We start from the raw sequence: 7500 nt of genomic DNA, 5'->3' as shown, positions 1-7500 counted from the left end.
GCTGACGTTTTGCTCCGCTCACGACGGTCACCGCACCACGCAAGAACAGGCCAAAAACTGGCCAAAACAGCCCAAAAACGGGCCAAAACTGGCCATTTTTGGCTGCGCGAGCGAGCGGCGAGCGGCGAACAGCGAGCGAAGCGAGAGGCAGCACCGTCCCTGCTATACGAAAGCCCCATCCAGCCCTGTGCCACCCGGGGGGTTCCAGGGTGCTGAGATGGCTGACGTTTTGCTCCGCTCTCGACGGTCACCGCGCAATGCAAGAACAGGCCAAAAACTGGCCAAAACGGCCCAAAAACGGGCCAAAACTGGCCATTTTTGGCTGCGCGAGCGGCGAGCGGCGGACAGCGAGCGAAGCGAGAGGCAGCACCGTCCCTGCTATACGAAAGCCCCATCCAGCCCTGTGCCACCCGGGGGGTTCCAGGGTGCTGAGATGGCTGACGTTTTGCTCCGCTCTCGACGGTCACCGCGCAATGCAAGAACAGGCCAAAAACTGGCCAAAACGGCCCAAAAACGGGCCAAAACTGGCCATTTTTGGCTGCGCGAGCGAGCGGCGAGCGGCGGACAGCGAGCGAAGCGAGAGGCAGCACCGTCCCTGCTATACGAAAGCCCCATCCAGCCCTGTGCCACCCGGGGGGTTCCAGGGTGCTGAGATGGCTGACGTTTTGCTCCGCTCTCGACGGTCACCGCGCAATGCAAGAACAGGCCAAAAACTGGCCAAAACGGCCCAAAAACGGGCCAAAACTGGCCATTTTTGGCTGCACGAGCGAGCGGCGAGCGGCGGACAGCGAGCGAAGCGAGAGGCAGCACCGTCCCTGCTATACGAAAGCCCCATCCAGCCCTGTGCCACCCGGGGGGTTCCAGGGTGCTGAGATGGCTGACGTTTTGCTCCGCTCTCGACGGTCACCGCGCAATGCAAGAACAGGCCAAAAACTGGCCAAAACGGCCCAAAAACGGGCCAAAACTGGCCATTTTTGGCTGCACGAGCGAGCGGCGAGCGGCGGACAGCGAGCGAAGCGAGAGGCAGCACCGTCCCTGCTATACGAAAGCCCCATCCAGCCCTGTGCCACCCGGGGGGTTCCAGGGTGCTGAGATGGCTGACGTTTTGCTCCGCTCTCGACGGTCACCGCGCAATGCAAGAACAGGCCAAAAACTGGCCAAAACGGCCCAAAAACGGGCCAAAACTGGCCATTTTTGGCTGCACGAGCGAGCGGCGAGCGGCGGACAGCGAGCGAAGCGAGAGGCAGCACCGTCCCTGCTATACGAAAGCCCCATCCAGCCCTGTGCCACCCGGGGGGTTCCAGGGTGCTGAGATGGCTGACGTTTTGCTCCGCTCTCGACGGTCACCGCGCAATGCAAGAACAGGCCAAAAACTGGCCAAAACGGCCCAAAAACGGGCCAAAACTGGCCATTTTTGGCTGCACGAGCGAGCGGCGAGCGGCGGACAGCGAGCGAAGCGAGAGGCAGCACCGTCCCTGCTATACGAAAGCCCCATCCAGCCCTGTGCCACCCGGGGGGTTCCAGGGTGCTGAGATGGCTGACGTTTTGCTCCGCTCTCGACGGTCACCGCGCAATGCAAGAACAGGCCAAAAACTGGCCAAAACGGCCCAAAAACGGGCCAAAACTGGCCATTTTTGGCTGCGCGAGCGAGCGGCGAGCGGCGGACAGCGAGCGAAGCGAGAGGCAGCACCGTCCCTGCTATATACGAAAGCCCCATCCAGCCCTGTGCCACCCTGTCACGACCTTAGCTGGAATTGCCTAAGGCGTGCGGCACCCTTGCGGCCAACGACGCGAACTTAGCTTGCGTTGCCTAAGTCGCGAGTCACTCTTGCGGCAAAGACGCGAACTTAGCTTGCCTTGCCTAAGTCGCGCTTCGCCCTTGCGATCTTGCTCCGCAAGGATCAGCCCACTTTGTAACCTCTCGCAGGTCCCGAAGGACCTGTAAAAGAGACAGAGAGTTAGATCGAAAGAACGAGCAACGGACACGTCCCGAAGTCTCGCGAAAAGGAAAGCTTTACAAGCAATTCGTCGAACACCTTGTGTGCACAAGAGAAAAGAGGGAGAGGGGGAAAAGCAAGGCTTTCAAGGATGAACGAACAGCTGCAAGCCCACAAACAGCCGCTCACCTGGTCCCGGACGCAACACCAAGTTCCCGTAAAGGTCACGTGCGAACTTGCGAAAGAGTGTTCAACGCCCGGTATATAACCGAAGCCCCATCCAGCCATGTGCCACCCGGGGGGTTCCTGGGTGCTGAGATGGCTGACGTTTTGGTGAGCGGAGGCAGCACTCCGCTCACCTCCCGCGGCACGCGAAAACGGAGCCGTTTTGGGCTGTTTTGGGGCTGTTTTGCTCGGTTCGGTGAGCGATCGCTTTGCAACGCTGCAGCTTGTTCGAACTTACATATTTACAAGCAAAATGACCCAAAACCATGGGAAAACATGCTGTCAAGCAGCTGTACATGCGGGTGTGAGCGACGAACGGTTCGTTGAACGAAGTTGTTGCGGGTGCGCGACGACCGTTCGTGACATTCTCCCCCACTTAAACTGTCGACGTCCTCGTCGACGCTTGTTGGTAGTTGTTGATGACGTCTTCTTCATGTCGCAGGGCGTCTTCAGGCTCCCAACTGGCTTCAGTTCGGGGAAGCTTTCGCCACTTCACCAAGTACTCTGTTTGCTCCGCTCCGTTGGGTAGCTTTATCTTGCGATCCGCCAGAATGGTTTCCACTCGCTTCTCGTAGGAGGCTGTGATGGGAGGTAGCCGAGTTGGAACACTTCGAGAAGCATCTTGCGGATCTGAATGGTAGGCCTTCAGGTTGCTGGCGTGAAGAACGTTGTGAATTTTGAACCACGCCGGCAGCTGCAACTTGTAAGAAACATTGCCTACCCTGCTGATAATTGGGAAGGGCCCTTCATACTTACGCACCAATCCTTTGTGGACTCTTTTCCTGAAGAATTGGAGTGATGCTGGTTGGAGCTTTACCAACACCAAATCGCCAACTTTGAACTCCTGTGGTCGCCTTCCCAAGTCTGCCCACTTCTTCATCCGTTTTGCCGCCTTCTCCAAGTAAGCCCGCGCAATATCGGCATTTCGATGCCACTCCTTTGCGAAATGGTAGGCTGATGGACTACTCCCCGTATACCCAATTGCCATAGTGTGCGGAGTCGACGGTTGTTGTCCTGTGATAATTTCGAAGGGGCTCTTGTTGGATGCAGAGCTCCGCTGCAAGTTGTAGGAGAATTGGGCGATGTCCAACAGCTTCACCCAATCTCGTTGATTGGCACTCACGTAGTGCCGGAGATACTGCTCCAAGAGCGAATTTATTCTTTCAGTCTGACCATCCGTCTGGGGGTGGAGGCTTGTAGAGAAGTATAACTTTGATCCCAACAACTTGAATAGCTCGGTCCAGAACCGTCCCAGAAACCGAGCGTCTCGATCACTAATGATATTGTGTGGGACTCCCCAATACTTCACTACACCCTTCATCATCAGTCTGGCCGCCTCTTCAGCTGAACAGTGTAGGGGAGCAGCAATGAATGTTGCATACTTTGAAAACCGATCGACCACCACAAGTATCGATCCAAGTCCCCCTACAGGTGGCAAGCTTGATATGAAGTCTAAGGAAATGCTCTCCCATGGCCTTTCTGGTACGGGCAACGGCTCCAAAAGTCCCACCGGCTTCCGCTGCTCCACCTTGTCTTGTTGGCAAGTAAGGCATGTTCGAACATACTCCTCCACATCAATCCCCATCTTTGGCCAGTAGAAGGCCCTCTCCACGAGAGCCAATGTTCTGTGAATGCCGGGATGTCCAGCCCAAAGGGAATCGTGACACTCTTTTAAGAGTTCACGCCTTAAGTTGTCCACTCGGGGAACATAAACCCTATTCCCTTTTGTGTAAACAAGTCCCTCCTGGACCCAAAATCGTCGTGCCTTGCCTTCTTTGATGAGCTGCATCAGGATAACTGCCTGGGGATCACTATACAGTCCATCTCTGATTCGGGAAAGGAAGTTGGAGTGTAACTGACTTGTTTGGCCTCTGCCCTCCAGTTGTGTAGCATTCACGCACTCCACCTTCCGACTCAGTGCATCGGCCACGACGTTCGCCTTCCCGGGCTTATATTCCATTGCCATATCAAATTCAGCCAGGAAGTCCTGCCACCGTGCTTGCTTTGGGGAGAGCTTCTTCTGAGTTTGGAAATAACTCAGGGCGATGTTGTCTGTCCTCAGCACAAATCGCGACCCAAGGAGGTAGTGTCGCCAAACTCGTAGGCAGTGGATCACCGCTGTCATCTCCTTCTCATGCACTGGATACCGCCTCTCGGTCTCGTTGAGTTTGCGGCTCTCGTAGGCCACCGGATGACCTTCTTGCATGAGTACTCCACCAATAGCAAAGTCCGAAGCATCTGTATGGACTTCAAAGGGCTCTCCATAGTTTGGCAATTTGAGCACTGGTTCTTCCAGAACAGCAGCCTTCAGATCTTGGAATGCTATCTCACATCTGTCAGACCACTTCCAAGGCTGCTCCTTCTTCAGCAACTCCGTCAGTGGGGTTGCCCGCTTCGAATATCCCGCGATGAAGCGTCGATAGTAGTTGACGAAACCAAGGAAGGATCTCAACTCTGGCACCTTCTTTGGAGTTCGCCATTCCGCAACTGCTTGCACCTTCGACTTATCCATCCGAATGGAGCCATCACCGATTCGATGCCCCAAGAATAGGATCTCAGTCTGAGCAAAGTAGCATTTCTCCCTTTTTACGAACAACGTGTTCTCCCTGAGAACCTTGAAAATCGTCCGAAGGTGCTTGACGTGCTCCTCGAGCGTTTGGCTGTAGACGACGATATCGTCCAAGTAGACGACCACGAACTTATCCAAATACTCCTTGAATAGCTGGTTCATGAGAGTACAGAATGTGGCCGGAGCGTTGGTTAAGCCGAAAGGCATCACCAAGAACTCAAACGCTCCATATCTGGTCACACAAGTAGTCTTTGCTTCGTCGCCTTCAGCAATGCGCACCTGCCAATACCCCGACCGGAGGTCGAGTTTTGAGAAATACTTCGCCTTGCCCAGTTGATCGAACAAGTCCGCGATGAGCGGGATGGGATACTTGTTCTTCACCGTTACTTTGTTGAGGGCTCGATAGTCGACGCATAATCGGAGACTCCCATCTTGTTTCTTCTGAAAGAGAACTGGAGCTCCGAAAGGTGCTTTTGAGCTGCGGATGAGACCACCGCTTAGCAGTTCACCTAACTGCTTTCTAAGTTCTGCCAACTCTGGCGGGGCCATGCGATAGGGTGGTCTCGCTGGAGGCTTCACTCCTGGCTCCAGCTCAATACTGTGATCCACGCCTCTGCGTGGCGGAAGAGTCTTCGGCAACTCAGGTGGCATAACGTCTTTGAACTCCTTCAGGACGTTGGCCACCACAGCAGGTTCTTGAATGGCTTCTTCATTGAGTGGCTCTAGCTTCATAGCAGCCACGAATGTTAGTTCGCCCTTTCGCACCCCTTTCTTCAATTGTAATGCCGAAATATGTTGGGGCTCCTTGGTTCCTCTCCGAGAGACGGGCACCACACAGGGGTCATCGCCTCCCATCATACATAGGGAATTCAAGAATGGCATCGGCACCAACTTCGCCGCGTGCATAAACTCCATTCCAAGAATCACTTGGAAGTCGTCTAGTGGCATGGCCATCATGTTGGTGGTTCCGCTCCAAGTCCCGATTCTGATGGGAACTCCCTTCGCCAATCCGGAGATTCGCCTGGCCTCCGAGTTCACTGCTTTCATTCGGCTTGGGCTCTTCTCCAATGTCAACCCAAGTCGCTGTGCTTCACGATCGGCTATGAAGTTGTGGGTAGCGCCCGTGTCCACCATTGCACGGGTCGTTTGGCCATTCAGCTTGATGTCCACATACATCAGTTCACTACTTCCTGCTTTTTGTGCCTTCGTCTTCATGTTCTCCCCCACTTGACCCCGCATAGCGTTCAACAAACGCATTGCTCCCATTCGGGGTCCTTGCGACTCTTCATCGTCGCTGCTGGATTCAGAACTGCTTGAGCTAAGGGCAACAGCTTTGCCCTTGTCCGATCGGGGAGGGTGGATAGAAGCTGTCAAAGCATTGAGTGCCTGCTTCTGTGGGCACTCCCTTACCATGTGCGGTCCTCCGCACAAGAAGCATCCTCCAGGTTTCGAGGCCTTGCCTTTTGGGTTCGGCCCTTTGTGGGAGCTCTTCTTCTTCTGTTCGCCCCCGAGCTCCTTCCCTCGAGAATGTTTTTGAGGGCGATTGCTTGAAGATTGTTTCCTTCTCGCTGGGTCTTCAGAGGAAACGAAGTCGGTGAGCCTTTCTGCAGCTGCAATTGCCCCGACCACGTCGGTAACATTCCTTCGATTCAGCTCTTGCTGAGCCCATGGTTTCAAACCATCAAGGAAACTGAACAACTTGTCCTTCTCGGACATGTCCTGTATGTCCAGCATCAGTGCAGAAAACTGCTTTACATAGTCTCGGATGGTGGTACTTTGGCGGAGTTGTCTCAACTTCCTTCTTGCGACGAACTCTGTGTTCTCCGGTAGGAACTGAGTTCTCAACTCTCGCTTCAAGTCTTCCCATGTGTCGACTCGACACCGACCTTGTTGGATTTCCTCCCAACGAGTTCGCCACCAAAGTTTCGCATCTCCGTTCAGATACATTGTTGCTATTGAAACTTTGGTATCTTCAGAATCGGGTCTCGTAGCTCGGAAGTATTGTTCCATGTCAAACAGAAAGTTCTCGAGCTCCTTGGCATCTCTGGCCCCTCCGTATCCATGGGGCTCAGGTGCCCTCAAGTTTTGTGGCGGTGCAACGCGGGTGTTGCCTCCTCCCGCATTTAGCGTTCTTGTGAGCATAGCCACCTTCGCCGTGAGTTCCGCCACAACATCTTGTAAGTGCTGCACGGAGTCCTTGGTGTCATCGGACAGTCGGTCGACTAGGGCCTCGACCTTGTCGATCCTGGACTCCGCTTCCTCTTGCGAGCTCTCTACCCCAACAAGTCTTTGTTGGCCATGGTAGAGTTCCTCCATGCTCGCTTCCAGAACATCCAGGCGGGTTTCCGCCGTCGTGAGTCTCTCCTTATGACTCTTTTTCCCAGTTAGCGCACCAGATTGCGCTTCCTCCGCTCGCGGAGAGTTGCCAACTTCTCGCTCATCCTGTTCGCTGCCGCGATCCTCATGAGCGGCTCCAACAGCATGAGAGCGAGTGTGCACATGCAGCCCACCTGCGGCTGCTTGGGGCAAGGGTCCGGCCTGCCCCGTCTTGCTTGATTCGCCACGATGCTTTGCCATGGCGAAGTTGCGAAGTTCGTTCGCTGTTCGATCGAAGAGCTTGCCCGCTCTGATACCACAATGTCACGACCTTAGCTGGAATTGCCTAAGGCGTGCGGCACCCTTGCGGCCAACGACGCGAACTTAGCTTGCGTTGCCTAAGTCGCGAGTCACTCTTGCGGCAAAGACGCGAACTTAGCTTGCCTTGCCTAA

The sequence above is a fragment of the Musa acuminata genome, unplaced genomic scaffold, assembly GCF_036884655.1.
Source record: "Musa acuminata AAA Group cultivar baxijiao unplaced genomic scaffold, Cavendish_Baxijiao_AAA HiC_scaffold_1126, whole genome shotgun sequence".
NCBI classification, from domain to species: Eukaryota; Viridiplantae; Streptophyta; class Magnoliopsida; order Zingiberales; family Musaceae; genus Musa; species Musa acuminata.
This window is presented reverse-complemented; position numbering follows the sequence as displayed.